Source organism: Giraffa tippelskirchi, chromosome 13 (assembly GCF_054371585.1).
Source record: "Giraffa tippelskirchi isolate mGirTip1 chromosome 13, T2T-mGirTip1v1.2.pri, whole genome shotgun sequence".
Lineage (NCBI taxonomy): Eukaryota > Metazoa > Chordata > Mammalia > Artiodactyla > Giraffidae > Giraffa > Giraffa tippelskirchi.
This window is the reverse complement of record NC_137287.1, coordinates 87,919,075-87,938,333: the sequence shown is the minus strand read 5'-3', so window position 1 is coordinate 87,938,333 and position 19,259 is coordinate 87,919,075.

Below are 19,259 nucleotides of genomic sequence, written 5' to 3'. Positions count from 1 at the left end.
TCAGCTGGTTCAAATCTGCTTTGCAGCTGATTATTTATAAGGTGTGTGTGATGGGGGTGCTGAAAGCTGCATAAATGCTGAGATCCTGGCTGGCACTGCTGAAATAATGGAGCCTGTGTAGAGATGCAGAGCGAGGCTCTGCCTGTGTTGAGGACAGAAAGAAGACACAGAAAATCTCTGGAGGAGAAACAAGCATTTTGGGGATATCAGGGCAGAATATCACCTGTCTTCATCCAGGGACCTTCATCCAGTGCAGCCGTGTCCACAAAAACAAGAAGTCTGCTTTGCGTGTGATAAATGGAGAGCCATTCCCCACAGGCAGACCTGTGCTGGAGCAAGTATTCCATGATGCATTAGCTCACGCTTGTTAAAGTTAAGATAACATTTTGTTATTTCATATGGATTTTCCTAATTGCAAAACACCTTATGATTTATATGCACTCTGTGATTAGACGAGGGTGAACCAATCGATAGTCTATTAATTACTAGTCGCTGTTTTACATGCACTATAAAAATATCTGAATTCAGAAAGCTAAGTTATCTTAGCCAGTGGCCAAAATTATACACATTTTTCATAAGTACAAAAGGCTCATTTCATCTAAAGAGGAAGCCATTATGCCAAGAAAAATTGAATGCAGTTTACACAAGAGCGAACAGATTACTCTGTGTTAAAGAGAAATCACTCACTTTGCTGATCACATCCTGTTCCTGAGGGGCTTGGACAAACACTGTTTGTGAGACCAGCACTTGGTCCCAGATTAGATCATATTTCACAGAAACGAGCAAGGCCCACTTTCCCTGAAGATATTATTATTCAACTGAACACTGACATCTTCCAGCTGATAAAACCAACACAAGTAGGTCCCCAAGAACTGGGTGTGCATGTTCAGGTGGTCATATTAAATTATGCCCTTGCCAGACAGGAGCCGCTTGAGTCTTAAGAATTCTAAAATATATTGATTTTAAGACAAATTATCCCCTGTAATGAGGCCAACTAGAGTGGTGGGGACTGAGGCTTTGGTAGCTGAGAAATAACACTTGACTTGTATTCAATTAAGCTAAGCATCCATCTGGACAAACAAGGACGTGAGCTGCAGTGTGTCTCTGGGAGCTGATCTTGCCACCTGAAAATGTGTCTCTTTGGCACATTCATTATTTTAAGCTGGTTATTTTCTAAGAAACAGTATATGTGGGAAAAACTCTGAAAATGAAGTAGGATCACTCTTGTGAGAAACACTGGCATTTAGGAGGGAAAGCTCCATTTGTAAAGATGTCTCCCTCCCTGGAGCAGGAAGAGGAGATGCTCTTGTCAATGGAGAAGGCAGAACATCCCCGGGTGTCCCCCAGAACTGACCCTCCCCATGCTCAGCACCCTCTTCTGTCTTTAGCTGAAGGTGGAAGGTAAGGTGAGGGTGTCAGACATTTGGGTGAGTTACTCAGTTCTCCTGGATCTCTCCCATGTACACTTTTCTTGTGACAACACAAAAGCCGTTCCACATCCCGCATTTCTTGTTTGCAGGCCTTTCCTGGGTTCCAAAGGTTACTTATTAGGGAAGTAAGAGGATGCAGAAATGAAGAAAAAGCAGTCAAGAAACACCAACTCAACAACAGAGCAGAGTCCCCGCGACTCCCTACTGGACTCATGCGGAATCTGATACGCATCCCCAAGTTCTTCTGCTGGAACTAATTAAGGTCCTAACTGGTAGAGGATGGTAATGTCAGGCTGAGCACAAGATTCCTGAACCATCACCCTGTTCCCTCACCACCTGTCAATCAGAAGAAAGCCATGAGCCTAGTAGCCCTCTCCCTAACATTTATACTCAAAACGCTTCCCTGAAACCATCAGGCAGTTTGGGTCCTTACATCACGAGCCACCTGTATTCCTTGCTTGGCCCTGCAATCAACCTTTCTCTGCTCCAAACTCTTGATGTTTTTGTGTATTTGTCCTCACTGTGCGTGGGGACAAGAACTTGGGTTTGACAACAGTTTTGCCATTCTTGAGCCTTTACGATCATAGAACAATTCCACAGGTAGAAGCATAAAGGTATCAAGTGTCTCACAATGATGAGGCATCCCATCTCCCCAACCCAGGACACAATTCCAACCCCAGACACAATTCCAGCCCCATGGCCTCAGGCTGAGTGTCTCGGGAGATGGCCTGTGTTAACCCAGAGCTGTCCCCGCACCTGCTCAGTGCCTTGCTGTTGCTGTCCTGAGATTCTTACTGAATTCTGGACAAAGGGCCCTCCATTTTAATTCTGCGCTTAGGCCCACAAGATCCGTAACTGGTCCTGGGTAGATTTAATGGGCTCACCAGCTAAAGGGAGCCCCAAGATGGCAGCCTGTGATGCTGAGACTATGAAAATGGAGGTCTCATCCAGTGACTCCCTACCTCCAGCCATGGGGCCTGGACCAGCCTGGGCAGCAGGGCCTGAGACCCCAGAGTCTGTTGAAGGGACTTCCCACCCCTGCAGACTCTGGTCTCCGTGGTGTCTCCTGAGAGACTGAGCAGTCACACCTCAGACTTACAGTTATAGTTTTCAAATGACCATAAAGCATACCTGTTTTTTTTTTTTTAAAAAAAAGAAACATTTCAGGAGGAAAGAGATAAACTTGATTATATATTTTTTAAAAAAAAATTTGAGGATAAGGATCAAGAAATAGGACATTCAATGATTTGTTATAATTATTAAGATTTAAGTAGTCTTACCTAGAGAATCCCATAGACAGAGGAGCCTGGCAGGCTTCAGTCAATGGGATTGCAAGAGTCCAACATGACTTAGCGACTAAACCACCACCACCACCACCAAGTAACCACGGTTTTTTTTTTTTTGCATGGGAGTCTGCTTTTTAGTTTAATCACTTTGCTCTAAAACAGTTTTTTTTTTTAAGTTTAAAATCTCTTAGAAAAAAAAAAAAAAAACAACTCTCAAACCTTTAAATTATGTTTGCCTAACAGATTGGGTTATGGTTGTGGGTGCCAAACAGAACCATCATTTTCTAAGAGAAAATTTTTTTTAGAGAATATTCTAGGCATTGCCATTCTCCAACTCCTCGTCCTCAGAACCTTGATATCATTGTTTAAATAAAGCACTAACTAGGGTGCCAACTTTAAGCTTAGAAAAGATTATGGTAAATGTGCTTTTTTTCTCAGAAGTTATGCAGTCTTGCTGGTGAGTTTGACAACTGTTACTCTCCCAGGGGAAAGACCTGAAGTTTTGCTGGGAGATAAATGCCAGATAAAAAGCAGAATTCTGTTAGGAAAGTTCCTAAAAGCCAAGAGGTGTCATAGGTTCCCCCTTCACAGGAATCGATCATGCTCTGGAACCCGGGGTGAAGGCAAGTCTCTACTTGTGAGTCTCATGGTGCTGAGCTGCCCTGAGCCCATCCCCTGGGGGACTGACCTGAGATGTGACCACAGCAAGGAACCTGGAGCGAGGTAGCCCCGGCCATCTGGGCAATGGGGAGGGAGGCTGGAGCAGCTCTTAAAATCAAATGAGCACCAGCAGTCAACAGACAGAGGATGCTGGAAGAAACATGGAAGCTGCATGTGAGGAGGGCTGGGAGGGACCACATGTGATGGGACAGCTGCTGGACAGGCCACTGGGGTCCCCAGTTTCCAAAGGATCCTGGAGAGAGTATGAGGTAAGCTTAGTTGTGGTCTCAGAATTCCGTATTTCCCTGCACTATTGTCTCAGGGGAGGGCACAGTTAAGACACTGTTAAAACAAAAGAGGAAAAAGGAAAGGAGGACACAGTAGGAAGGAAGGAAAGACAGACGGAAGTGGTTCTGTGACTCACAGATCTTCGATGAAAGAACCACCAAAAGGAGACAAATTGCTTCCAGGAGAAAGGATAGAAATGAAAGAGAAAAAGTGGTGATCAAGACATTGCAATTGTGTGAGGAGAATTGAAATATACCCTGACTCCTGCCAAAACAGTATGTTCTGATTCCAGGGGTTCGGAAATCAAGGCAGAAGCAACATGTGGGCCAAGCATGATATGTAAGAAAGGAGGAGAGGCCTTCTGAAGTCTGTCCACTATAAGGTTCTTGTATTGCTCCCTAGAAATGCAGATAAACGGATCAGGTTAAGACATTATTAAGACAAGTGTGCATGGAGAAAGATTAAGGGTACAGAAGATCAAAGCACTCATACATGTTTGGTGGAATATAAAATGGTGGAAGTGCTTTGGAAGAAAACACTTTTAATTTCCCCCAAATCTTACAGAGTTATGCTGAGTCAGCAATAACGCTGATTGGTGTTTACCCAAGAGAGTATCAAATACATGTCCACAGAAAAACTGGTAGACAAATGCTTTATCTGAATTACTCCCCCAAGTGGAAACAGTCCAAATGCTCATCCATCAGTAAGTGAACGGATAGGTAAAATATGGTATATCCATGCAGTGGAATGTAATTTGTCAATAAAAAGGAGTGAGAAATCAATGTACACACACTACGACACGAACAGACTTTGAACACATGCGATGTGTAAAAAGTCAGACACAAAAGACTATGTGTCACGTGATCCTACTTATGTGAAATGTCCGGGACGGGCAAACTTATAGAGACAGAAGCAAGGTAAGTGGGGACCTAAGGCTGCAGGACTTGGAATGGGGAGTGACCCCTCATAGGAACAGGCTTTCTTTTTGGAAGAATGCAAATATTCTAAATTTAGATTGTGGTAACAGTTGCTCAACTCTGTGAATAGATGCTTAAAAACATTAGGCAATGTTAATGGGGGAAGTAAACAGTATGTGAGGCACATTTTGATAAAGCTCTTAAAGTCTTTGTTATCTCAGCATATTCTTTCAATCCTCTTACTGTAAACTTCTCCTGTTGCCTGTGTAGTGGGTGGCGTGGCTGTGGGTGCCCAGGCGTGGGCTCCCCTCTGTTCGGAGGGGTGGCTCACAGTCCCACCTCCACGTCTGCCAGGCGGCTCCTCCCCTGCTCCCTGCAGGGCAGGTGCACCAGGGCAGGTCCATTCTGGATGGAGGGGTGGCCTGGGTGGAGGAACGCCCGCAACCATGCCAAACTCTCCCCAAGCTGTGGTCTGAAGGCACCCCTCAGACGTTCCTGCACCCACCCCCGCCCCACCTGGGCTCAGACCTGCCCCCAGGGCAGCATCGCCCAGTCCAGCCCTCCTGCCCCTTCGCAGGCGTGCCCCTGATAACTCTGCGGGGCCAACCCTGTCTCACCATCTGCTTTTTGGAGGTAAGTCCCAAACAAGACCTGTACAGAGGCTGACTGTGGTACTGGAACCTGAGAATGAAAGTGTCCCACTTATTGTAACTCTACAGCTGTGTTTATATCTAACGTCTTTTGGGGGTTGCCTACCTATCATTTACAAGTCTCCATTCATGAGGATTTTCCTTTCTTTTTTCTGTTTTTTCTGCCTTTTTATGGATTGATGAAATTTCTTCATTTCCCTTTTCAACCCACACTTATTTGGGAGTTGTACAATCTAATTATTTGCCTTTTCTTTTTGGCCAGGAGCAACTGGACCTAGTTAGTGAGAAGTGGCAACTGGTCTAGATTTTGTGATGAGACATTTGCATGTCAGAGGATGGGAAATAAATCCAACAAACACCCGGCAGCCTTAACTTGAGAACAATTTTCGGAGCCTCGGAGATGTGGGGCATGTGAGACATTCCTTCTACAGTGACAGGGCAGCTGCTGCACTCAATCAGGCATCAGCAGTTGAACGCTTTGTGCAGACATGGTACCCGCGGGTAGGTGATGACTACCATTTGGGCAGTGCTCATTATTCAAACAGGCTTGGACTGAAATAAGGTATGGCACAGGAACTGAGAAGATGAGAGATAACACACTTGCTTCCAGGATCTGCTAGGTTTCTCTTCAAACTCCTTACAAATTAATTCCTTGCTACAAGGCCATGGGTGGTGAGGGCTAGAGGGAAATAGCCCAGTCAGGTCATTTCAGTGCCACATCCCAGGGAACTAGCTGTCTGTACACTGGGCTTCTGCTTGTGCTGGGTCACAAACTTGTGGCTCCCTCCTACTGCAGCTGTCTGTTTCTAATGCCACATTTTCCCTCCAGCTCTCTCCGGCTGCCAGGACACGACCCAGGTTCTCCTGGGCTCTCTGCGCTCACTCTTGGTATCAACAGCCTGTATCTATCTGTTTCCAGTGAGAAGGCAGGAGCCACCCGCAGCAGCCCTGATGCCCAAGCAAGGACCGTGTCTGCATCTGGGCCCTGCTGATCTTAGAAATGAGGCCTTGGCTGGCTCTCCTCCTTTCAGGGCTGGTGTTCTGCTCCCAGAAGCCTGGGTTATAAAAGCAACAGTTCTTGCTTGATGTTCTTTTAAATGAAGTGGAGAAAACAGATGAATGAATTACAAGCTATTCCCTGAGGTATTCTACCAACCTATGGCTATCCGGCCTCTTCTCCATTCTCCACTCTGACACACTCACACTTGCATCGACCATACAGACTCACACATACCCTCACACACACACATGCACCCACCCTATACACACACACATGCTCTCATAATTCAGAGGAAGTTTTCTTTGCAAATGAGCTCTTAAATCACTAAAATAACAAGTCAGCTTGCTCCTCCATTCTTTGTACAGCTTGAAAGGGTCTTCTTTAAAAGAAGATAAAATGGCAAATGAATATTAAGTGTACATATAAATGTAATAAATTAAAAATGAATATGAATATATAACTGCAATAAATAAAAAATAAATATAATTAACAATTTCTTAGTAATAGAAAAAAACAGTTAAAATGGTCAAAAGACTATAAACATCACAACAGAAAATCTATGAATGGCTCACAAGTACATGGAAGATGCTTGGCATCACTGGTTGTCAGAGAAATGCAAAGGATACCTGGAAGGAGATACAGCTGTCCCCACTGAAATGGCTAAACAGGGAAGACTGGCAAACCCAGGTGCTGGTGAAGATGTGGAGTAAATGGAACACCCACTCGGCGATGGTAGAAACGCAAAATAGTACTGCTCCTTGGAAAGAGGGGAGGCAGAATGATATAAACACAAATACGCACTTACTTATTTATGACCCAGCAATCTCACTCCCAGGTCTCCCCCCAAAAGAAAGGGAACAGATGTCTACACAAGCATCACTCCAACAGCCAGATACTGGGAGGGACCCAAGTGCTGGATAAGTACTTGGTGACATCCAGCCTATGACAGGATACCACTTGGTTGAAGGAAGGAGCAGTACAGTAATGCACAACTGGGTGAAAAGTCAAACATAAAACACTAGAGAGTGTTTTGTTTCATTCACACGAAACTCCAGAAAGAGCAAAGCAATAGTGACAGGAAGCAGCTTGGGGCTGGTCTGGGGTGGGGGTGGGGGTGGGGGAGGGAATCGACAGCAAATGGGAAACAGGAAACATTTGGGACAACCGATTGTTCTGGATCTTGACTGTGGTGGTGGTGGTTACACACCTGTATTCAATCACCCAAGTATATCCAATCATATACTTAAAAGGTACAGTTGCAGGACTTCCCTGGAGGTCTGGTGGCTAACAATCTGTCTTCCAATGCAGGGGACAAGGTTGGATCCCTGGTTGGGGAACTAAGATCACGTGGGATCACATGCCAGAGGTAACTACTGAACCCATGCACTCTGGAGCCCGCTAACTGCAACTAGAGAAGCCCTGGTACCACAATGAAGGTCCCACGTGCCTCAAGGAAGACCCGATGCAGCTAAATAAATAAATAAATAAATATTTTTTAAAACGCAGAGTTGAGATTAAAACATTCAAAGGTGTTGTTGTTCAGTGACTAAGTTGTGTCCGACTCTGTGACGCCGTGGACTGCAGCAGGCCAGACCTCCGTTCAAAGGTATGACAACAGAAATCAGAAAATACGCATTAGGGTTAGGGTTAGTCTTTGAATACTAGTGGTTTCCTAAGCAATATTTTCTATCTGTAGGTCAGTCCGATGCTTAATGATAACATTCACATTGCATTTTAGTTCGGAGAAAACACTGACTTTTGACAGGATTTATAAATGCACCAGGTCTTAAATCATAAACCACTAAGGAAGAATATGAGCTATGGATACTTGTCATATTGAGGAGCAGTACACTTATTTTAAATAATTAGTCAAAATAACATGCATCCCAATGTTCACTACAGAACCATTTACAATAGCTAGGTCATTGAGGCAACCTAGATGTCCATCAACAGATGAATGGATAAAGAAGCTGTGGTACATATATACAATAGAATATTACTCAGCCATAAAAAGGAATACATTTGAGTCAGTGTTAAAAAGGTGGATGAACCTAGAGTCTATTATACAGAGTGCAGTAAGTCAGAAAGAGAAAAATATCATATTTAATGCATATATATAGAATCTAGAAAGATTGTAGTGATGAATCTATTTGCAGGGCAGCAATGGAGTTGCAGACATAGAGAATGGGGAGAGGAGAGGGTGGGATGAATGGAGAGAGCAGCACGGAAACATACATGACCACATGTGAAATAGATGGTCAGTGGGAATTTGCTGTATGACTCAGGGAACTCAAACTGGGGCTCTGTGATAACCTAGAGGAGTGGGAAAGGGTGGGAGGTGGGAGGGGGGTCTAAGAGAGAGGGAACACATGTATGCCTATGGTTAATTCATGTTGATGTATGGCAGAAAGCAACACAATATTATGAAGCAATTATCCTTCAATTAAAAATCAATTTTAAAAATTAGTCAAAATATTTTGGATCTATTTCTTGAAACTGCTTTTAGGACTCTGAATACATTCTTCTCTTTCTTCTCAAGAATAGGAAGCCCGTTTTGGAAATTAAGTTCAGATTTTGCAGAGTGAAAAGTCATTTGGAGTGTAGTCTCTTGAAGGAAGGGGTAACCGGCTATTTTAATGGGCTGACGCCCATCTGGAGGCTCCACTCTGATGTGCCTGCTTATCGGCACCCTTGCACTTTGCAGTTCCTCCTCTTCTCCACGAGCTCCAGGTGCTCTCCAGATGCAGGCAGAGCCAGCACAGCATACCCGCACCTGTCACTGATGTCTGCCTGTTTGTGTTCGTGGCACACATTTTCTTAGCCTGAACAAGGGAAGGGCTGTTAGAGCACTGGTGAGTAACTGGACATGAAAAGAAAATGTCACTTAGAGGTTCTGAGGCTTCTGAAGATGGTGCCATAGATAAGCACTGGAACTTTAGGGTGAGATGTGGTTTCTGGAGATTAACCTTGAGTGTGACTGTAGTCACTGTAGGTTCGCTGGGAGAGTCAGAAAGGTGGCTAGAACCTGCACATGACCTGGAATGAATTCAGTTCTGAAAACAGACACTTGCATGCAGAGGTAAGAGCAGAGTAAATCTTCACGGGGAAAGGCCACGCCAGAGAAAGAGGGCACACCCTAAACGCTAGGGAGACCCCACGCTGCCAGCCGTCCTCTCACCTGCCCCCTGCCCCAGCCCTAAAGTAGCAGCTGGAACTTGAAATAAAAACATGCTGATTTTATTTACATAGTTTCAGGAGAAAGGGTGATATTTATCTACCCAGTGACCATGTGAATGTACAGTGAGAAACAGATCCCCTTCCTGGGGTAACTGCCGTACACCCCATGCTGACGACAGGTCACTATGTTAGAAGCAACGCTGTCTGTGGACAGGACCACCCAACAGAGCCCTCACCACAGAGAAGCCTGTGTCTGCAGTCAGACACCAGACTCACACTTGGACCGAGTGAGTTACAGACAGGAACCCCAGGGGTGCAATGAGCCAAGCCCGGAGTGTGGGAAATTCCACAGGACAAATGGGCCAGTTTCTTCAAATGACCCAGCAAACAGATGCCAGGAAAACAAGCTAGGGAGGGGTGTGGGGATGTTACAGACTAAAAGAGATTAAGGAAACCCACCAACCCAATGCACAGTGTGGTCCGCCCTTGTATTATGTTATAAACAAGCCAGCGATAAAAGGACATTCACTTGAGGCAATCAGTGAGAACTGAATGCAGAATGGGCATCAGATATTAATAAGAAATTACGACCAGTTTCATTGAGAATGATAATGGAATTGTGGTTAAATACGAAAAATTAATAAGAAAGCATTTATGGATGAAATGGTGTGCTGAGATTTGCTTTAAAGTTTTATAGTTAAAAATGGTAGAGATTGAGGAAATAAGAAAACTTATTTTTCTTATCATAATAAGTGGGTTAAGAGTATGTGGAAATTTATTGCACTAATTTCTCTAGTATATGTATGTTTAAAATGGTTTATAACAATGTGTTCTTTAAAATGGCAAATAAATAACCACAGTTACCCTTACTGGACGGGATGTGGCATGAGTCGCTGCTCTGGGAGAGAGGGGACCCTGGGCCAGACCCTGGCATCCGACCGGCAGGATGTCTAATCTCGGCTCCTCCGAGATGAACTGTGGAGCCTAATCACATTTCCTAACATCTCTAAACGTTTCCCAGTGCCGCAAACCACGCCCCGAACACGACAGGAAGTCCGTATTTGCTGAATGAATGGGTGAAGGAGTGAACATGTGAAGGGATGCCTGAAGTGAGAGACGAAACTTTCAGCAAAATACTGGCCACAGCAATGTTCTGTAAACGTTCACTCAGAGGAAGTGAATGATGACAAAGGCGTGGAGCTGGGCCTGCCTCCGCACTCGGGCTCGCCCTCACAGGCAGCCTCCCTGTGAAAGTGGTGTCTGTGGTCTGGGGTAGGGCTTACCCACTGCCCCTGGGGCCCCCATGTGCCGATGGCTGCTTACACAGGGGAAACCAGGCCACATGTACACTAAATGTACATTCTGAGAGTAAGGAAGTGTCTTCCCACTGGAGACTGACAGTAGGCATCAGCCAGTCTCTGCTGGAGTCTGTGGTATTTAGCTCAGTGCCCAGCATTCAGTTGTCACAAAATATTGAACTGACCGTCTCCCTCTGATTGGAGGTCCCTGGATTGAAGTTTGTCTCAAAGTAAGGTTCTCAAGGGGAGACAGAGCTATAAATCATTTGGGGACTTTTCAAAAGGCACCCCATCGTGATACACACACACGTGCGCACACATGTGGACACACACATGGACATACACAGCTGATCTGGCGATTCCCTGTCGCTGGGAGGTGGGGCTCTGCCCTTTGGAGCATCGGTCTGCGAGGAGGGCTGGAAGGGTGGCTGCAGGGACTCCGGCTGAGGACTGCCCACTTCTGTGTCACAAACGCTGCACTGCTTCCTTCCAGCCTTGTGGCGCAAGAGAAAATCCCCGTGGCCACTTCTGAAGGCCGGCTGGATGTGATGACCGTCTCTACTCCAGTCCTTAACAAACACTGCTGCTCTGCTGGTCTCAACTTCCCCATGAGCTGGGGTGTAGGCACGCTGGCTTCAGGAACACCACGATGCCCACCCTGCCAGGTGCCCTGGCCTCCTGCTTTGGGTGTTGCAGAGAGCACCCACGCAGTGTTTATATGAGGCCCAGGAGCACCCTAACCTGCCACCAGGAGGCGCAAGGCACAGTTCTACCCTTGGGATGGGAGTGCTAACTGGGGAGGTACACTGGGATGTGTGTCAGGATTCTAGAAGCTGTTGGCATTGGAGCAAAGCTCCTCCTGCCCCCACTTTGTCCTTCTGTCTGTGCACGTCCTTAGTATCTCTGGGCAGTGGCTTCTGTGCCCATGACCATCCTCCTCAACACCAACACTAGACCCTCTGAGACTCCCCCTGTCACTCCCTCCCTGGCTCAGCCTGGCCTCCCCTGGTCCCCTGCATCCCCTGCAGCACTCTCAAGAAGTGCCCTATTCTCTTCCTTCCTCAGCCTCAACAGTGTAAATAAAAGTCAGAGCTTTGTACAGCTCAGAACTAAAAGAACAGCCCCACCAAAAAATGGGCAGAAGACTTGAACAAACATTCTTCCACAGAAGACATACAGACATACAGGCTAACTGGCACATCAAAAGATGCTCAACATCACTAATTATTCAGTTCAGTTCAGTCATTCAGTCGTGTCCGACTCTTTGCAACCCCAAGGACAGCAGCATGCCAGGCCTCCCTGTCCATCACCAACTGAAATGCAAATAAAAACCACAATGAGGTATCATTTCACACCTGTGAGAACAACTATCAACAAAAAGTCTACCAAAACTCCTGCAAATGTTGGACAAGATGTAGACAAAATGAAACCTTCGTACATTGTTGTTGGGACTATAAACTGGTGCAGCCACTATGGAAAACTGTATGGAGGTACCTTAAAAAAATAAAAAGAGTTATCATATGTTCCAACAATCTTATTCCTGGGTTTACATGGGGAAAAGAACAAAACTAACTTGAAAAGATACATGTACTCCAATGTTCATAACAGCACTATTTATAATAGCCAAGACATGGCAGCAGCCTATGTGTCCATCAACAGAGGAATGGGTAAAGAAGGTATGGTGTATATACAGTGGGATATTACTCGGCTATTAAAAGGAATGAAACAATGCTATTTGCAGCAATGTGGATGGATCTATAGATTATCATACTAAGCCAAGTCCAGAGAAAGACAAATATGATACCATATGTGGAACTAAAAATAACACAAATGAAAGTAAAAGAAACTGAAAGTGAAGTCGCTCAGTCGTGTCCGACTCTTTGTGGCCCCATGGACTGTAGCCTACCAGGCTTCTCCATCCATGGGATTTTCCAGGCAACAGTACCAGAGTGGGTTGCCATTTTCTTCTCCAGGGGATCTTCCCAACCCAGGGATCAAACCCAGGTCTCCCGCATTGCGGGCAGACGCTTTACCCTCCGAGCCACCAGGGAATACACAAAACAGAAAACAGAAACAGACTCACAGATAACCACAAACTTATGGTTACCAAAGAGAGAGGCAGAAGATGAATGAATTAGGAGTCTGGGATTAACAGACACAAATTATTATATATAAAATAGATAAGCAACAAAGATTTACTATATAGCATAGGGAAGTAAATCCAGTATCTTCTGATAACCTATAATAGAATATAATCTGCAAAAAAAACTGACTCACTACGCTACACACCTGAAATGAACACATACTGTAAAGCAACTTCAATAGAAAAAAAATAAGAGTGTAGACTTCCCATCAACAAGAGGAAAGAGTTGTCTTTTCCCAACTTTTTCCCAAAGGGCAGGCTGTCTGACCCCCTGAATATTAGAAAAGGGAGGAAGAGCTGGGAGCTGTGGATGATGGGATGTGGGGATGGGGTGGGCATTCCTTCTCAAATAGGTTAACAACTTCCTCAAGGAACGGGAAGAAAGGCATCTCCCTGGTGCACTGTCGTGAGCACAGCACCCTGAACCAAACTTTCATCATTGACCTTCCCCACTTTGTGGAAAGGCAGCTGTACGTGTAGAAAGCTCTGGCCCCCAGGTGAGCAAGAGGGGCAGGGGAGGTGGCCAAAAGTGTCCAGGATGAGAATACGACTGATAAGGAGTGCCACCCCAATACTTCCAATGAGACTGCCTGCCGTGCCCCAATGATGCCAGACCTCGTCCTAAAGAACAGCCGTAAAGGGACCAGTACGGTGTGCTCTGCAGGGTCAGAGTCCTCAATTAAAAACTAGCTTCATTACCTTTGGACTTCCCCGGTGACTCAGATGGTAAAGCGTCTGCCTACAATGCAGGAGACCCGGGTTCAATTCCTGGGTAGGGAAGATCTCCTGGAGAAGGAAATGGTAACCCACTCCAGTATTCTTGCCTGGAAAATCCCATGGACAGAGGAGCCTAGTAGGTTACAGTCCATGGGGTTGTAGAGAGTCGAACACAACTGAACGACTTCACTTCACTACCTTTTACATGCGCAACAATAGGGAAGTTATCTAACTTCCCCAAACCTCACCTTCCCCATGGTACAAATGGCATAAGCAATGGTATTTACTTTGTTCACAGTAACTGCTCCATATATGTTAAAGGACTGGTGGGATGGGGTGGGAGGTGGAAGGGAGGTTCAAGAGGGAGGGGACATACATACACCCATGGCTGATTCATGTTGATGTATGGCAGAAACCAACACAATATTGTAAAGCAATTATTCTTCAATGTTAATTAGGCTAAAACAATTAAATATTGATAAATAATACCTTAAATAAAGGATGGAAGGGAGGGAGGAAGAGAAGCAGGAGGAAAAAAGAAAAGGGAAGCAAAGCAAAGCCTACTGCGGGCCTCCACACGGGCCACACTTGGCATCACCTGGTGAAACGCAGTGTGAAGAAGACATGACCTCTCCAACCTCCCATCAGAGAACATTCTGCGAGCACTCAGAGGGAAAGGCAGGTGCAATGGTGCTCCCACTCTGCAGAGCAACAATGGTAACTGAGGCTTCAGAGGGAAATGCAGGTGCAATGGTGCTCCCAGCTCTGTAGATCAACAGTGGAAACTGATGCTTCAGAGGGAAAGGCAGGAGCAATGGTGCTCCCACTCTGTAGATCAACAGTGGAACTGATGCTTCAGAGGGAAAGGCAGGTGCAATAGTGCTCCCACTCTGCAGAGCAACAATGGTAACTGAGGCTTCAGAGGGAAAGGCAGGTGCAATGGTGCTCCCACTTGGTAGATCAACAGGGGAACTGATGCTTCAGAGGGAAAGGCAGGTGCAATAGTGCTCCCACTCTGCAGAGCAACAATGTTAACTGAGGCTTTAGAGGGAAAGGCAGGTGCAATGGTGCTCCCACTCTGTAGATCAACAGTGGAACTGATGCTTCAGAGGGGAAGGCAGGTGCAATGATGCTCCCAACTCTGTAGATCAACAGTGGAAACTGAGGCTTCAGAGGGAAAGGCGGGTGCAATGGTGCTCCCACTCTGCAAAGCAACACTGGAAACTGATGCTTAGAAAGTGGGGAGAAGGTAAACACTCAACATTGCTCACTAATCTAGAGAGAGGGGGATATGAACCAATGAATGCTTCAGAGAGGCTGCTCAAGGGCTCTCATTCACCTGCCGGATGATGTGAGAACAGAAGGCAGCCGATTAGATGAGAAGGCATCCCGTGTCAGATAGATAAAGAGAACACTGTATGGCTTACTCCCCACGTAATTATCTTGTACAAGTCTTCACTATAGGACATAATTGTGACAGACAGTTTCAACTAGGGATTAGGCATTTACAACAAGGAGAACGTGCCTCTTCATCATGTTTGAAGGGAACTGTGACCCTGGCCAAGCTGTGGGCTGCTGCGTAGAGGATGCGAAGGAAACTGGAAAAAGTGGGGAAGGCTTCCCAGACAATTCAGAACCTGAGAACCCGCCCCTCCCCACCCCCCAAACAGTCAGAGCTTAACTTCCGATGCACAAGAAAAGTGTTTTGCCTGTGTGTATTTTTTTTTTCTGTCCTGGATTATTTTCATTATTTTTTTCCATTATGTGAAAGCATAGGATGACATTCAGATGAAATCTCTCCCTAAAATTTTTGGCTAAATTAGTTAATTCCTGGGAGCATTGACAACAGATAGCACAGCAGGCATTAAAGACGATCAAGCACTGCTGTATTGGTCACAAAGCTGGATAATTTACAGCCCTAGGTACTTTGATGTGGTAGGGTGTTTCAAATTGACTGTCTGTATTGACAAAGTGACCCTGATTATTACTGAACTGCCATTTCTCCATTTCTCATGTGGTGTAGCCAATAGAAATGGCATGCTTTTCTCTAAAACATCTGGCCATAAGTTTCATTAGGAATATGATGACCCATTAGCCCGTTTTGGCTGACAGTTGGCATAGACATTTTTCCCTGTAGCTTGGCTATAAACAATGCCAAGGCAGTGAGCATTTTAGTCAGACTAGTTGCTTGACATTATAAAAACTACAGCAGTAACAGGCAAAATCCCAAGTATTTGTTTTTGTAGAACTCAAGTCTGTTATACTCAATTAATTCAGCTAAAGCCCTCTGTAAATGTAGCTATAACTTCACCCAGCCTGGTATTTCTAAACCTTTGCATAAGTGCCTTATGCCAGGCAATAAAGTACCTTATTCAGAAAGAGCTTATGTACTTGTGAATGGGAAATTTAAATGTATATACATAAATGCATTTATTACAAAGTATGAATTTGCATGGTTCCTCCAAATCCAGTTTTAATGTTAACCAAATAAAAATGACATCTTTTTATCAGAAAGTTTACAATACCTTGCATTTCTAATGAACATTGTATTCCCATTAAGTTGCATATAAGCTAATTTCAAACAGTCACTAGAATAAACTGATTTTTTAAAAAGTTTAACACATTTTAGGTTGGCTCTATATCTTTAGGAATTGGGTTGGCTCTATGAGTGGTTTGTCATGGATATAAATATTCTTGTTTTCACAGATTTTGGAGAAGGAAAAGAGGGAGCAAGGATGGTATTTCTATACTGGTTCAGCGAATACTTCCAAGTGGATTTAAAGCACTGTGTTCCACCAGCTTTTCTGGGGAACCATGAAGGTAACAAACACACACATAACTCTTGGCCCAGCACATTGCCCTCTGCGATCAACAGGGGGGCATTCCTGGAGGTGAGAGCCTCCCTCCCTCTTTACCGTCTCTCCAGGCACTTTCTGTTGTGCTTCAAACTCATCACTTTATCCTCAGGCTAATGCTTATCTTATTTGGGCAACTAATGTTGACTCAACTTTCAACCTCGAATCTTCTCCAGTTTTGCTTTCAAACAAATGCAAATCTTATTAGATGAGGGACCTGGAGAGGAACCTGTGAACAGGCCTTGCTGAGTGCCCCCAGTTCACCACCCTGAGCTCACGCTCTCTGCCCATCACATCTTTCCAGGACTCTCCACTCTCATCACACCTGGTATAAAAACTCCCAGGTTTACTCATTTCTTCAGGTCTTCATTTCCTTATGATCACAATTTTAGATAAATGTGTGTACACCTCTCTTGTTAATCTGTCTTTCGTTGCAGGGGTCCCGTTTGAGAACTCAGAAGACATTTCTCCTTCCCAACAATGAGTTACCTGGTCAAGACAGAGTGAGTGGTTTCCACTCTCAGGGTTATTGTGAGCTCCAAGGTGAAACAGTCCGTGTGATGCAGTCTCAGGCCAGAAGAGCGGGTTCTGGAGTCAGTCTCTCCCACGACGTCTCAGCAGCTGCCTTGTAGACGCTGGCATTGCTTCAAAGGAGTGAATGAGCCCAAGACCACTGGTTCCTACTGGGAACACAGCCTCCTGTACCACCCTGGGAAGATGACTGGGGGCCTGTGAGTTCACGGACAACAGAGTCAGAAGAGAATGCAGGCTTGATTGGTGGGGGTCTGTGTAAGTGGGTCCCTGGCAGTGAGACCAAGGTCATACACCAGCTTGAAGAAAAGTAAGTCAGGGTTCAGTGAGGAGAAGCATGTTTGCTGAGGATCTGCTTAAACTCACAGGGCATCTCTTCCTGTGGCTGCTGATTGTTCAGAGGTTTCCAGTTTAAAGTCGTTTTAACCCCTTCATCCTCAACCGCGAGCAGGCGTCAGAGTCCCCAGAGGCCTGGACGGAGCACAGAGTTTCTGATGACAAAGCGTCATGTCCACATGCAGAGAATCCCTGACCAGTGGCCACCTCTGCCTGTTGCACAGACATGGCCTCAAAGATGAACACTGACTCTCGCTGTGTCTCCGGCCACTCTCAGGAGGCATCCACTGCTGGATGCGTTGGAAAGAGCCGAGCACCCTGGGCTCCTGGTAATGGTGTGGACAGACCCGGACACTCCTGTGTGCATGTGTGTGCGTGTGTGTGCTTGGGGCTGGGGAACCGAGGGCCGGACACGCTCCATCAGCTGTGTGCTCCCGGGACTGCGATCGTGGGGTCCGTGCCGCACTCAGGCCGCCCACCGTCTGCCACTCAGCCCAGAGGACCAACAGTTCTGCTGACCCACGGAGCCCGCCCAGCCCAGCTCAACTGCTGTCCTGCTGTGGAGGACACCGACTTGACAAACAAATGGGTGAAACAGTGGAAAGGATGCTCTTCATTAGGAGAAGTAAGTGTAAGAGACGACATCTAGAGGCCTGTCCCCGTGAGGCTGTGCTGATCGGAGATTCACGAAGAGGCCTGTTGAGGACCCCACACCGGACTTGCAGCACAGACCACCAACTTAGCACTCAAGTGCACCACGGACTCCCGGGCAGACTGCTGGCCATCAGGACTCGTAGCGATCCAGCAAATTCAGAAACACCACAAGGAAGGAAGGACCAGGACAGCAGAGGGACGTGCCCAGGGTTTTCTGATGAAGATGGGGCTGCGGCTGCGAGCAGAGCCCCCACCCCAGCACACAGCCACGTTTCAGGCCACGTCACCTGGGCAGGGACGTGTTCAGAGGAAGGAGCGCTCATCTTTGAAAAGAGGTTCTTTCTTTCCATTAAAAAAGTTCACACTAGTGGAAAGAGTTTATTCAAATACATTTCATTACGTCACCTACAAAGCATTTGGGAGCAGAGGCCATTCAGGGCTGGAAACAAAGCGATTTCCTGTCGGTGCCATTAAGAGCTCCCATGACCGAGACCCCTACGGCTCACCCAGACCCAGGCCCACCCAGCAAGGGGAGGGGGAGGCATGGGCTGCTCTGGGGTGCGCCTCCCTCTCTCCTGTTTTGGTTTGCTGGGCTCAGATACATGCGGCAAACGGACCATTCTCACCTGGAACGCCCAGGTGCACCCTGAGAGCACTAAAGTCCATTCACAGTGGACACCAGGAAGCAGGCCACTGTCCTGGGGACCAGGCTCACTGACCCCTGGATCCCAAACCTGCCTTCCCCCCACAGGCTCCACACCTCTCAGGAAGAGAGCCGACGGGGTGGATGTCCTTGGGGTCACTTGAGTGTACAATTACATCTTAGATGATTCAGTAACATCGCCTTCCAAACGCCAACCAAATAAGTCACATTCACAACAAAAACCGTAAGAAACCAGGCTCTTGTATCCATTAAGAGTCTACATTTGTCCTTCAAAAATAATACCTAAGAAATACCATTTTTGAAAGTGATTCTACACTGTCTCTTGGAGAAAAGTTTAGATTACAAATGAAAATTAATCTCTCATCCTTTGTTTAGCTGAGCATACCTGTTTGGGGGGTGGGGGTGGCCTGGCCCCCTTGGGCTGTAATCTCAGGCTCCCCCAGTGATGCAGATTCCTCCTCAGCCTTCACAACCTCTGGACCCCTAACTTCTTCTTCCTCTTTGTCTCACAAATCCTGCCCCAAGTTCCACTGGGGTGTCCTAGTCCAGGGAGGCTGAAGAGAAAATTATCATCTGTCATCCAAATAGAAACCATCGCATGTAAGGACACAGACCCCGAGCGAGTCTCCTCAAGGACACAGGATCACACAGGA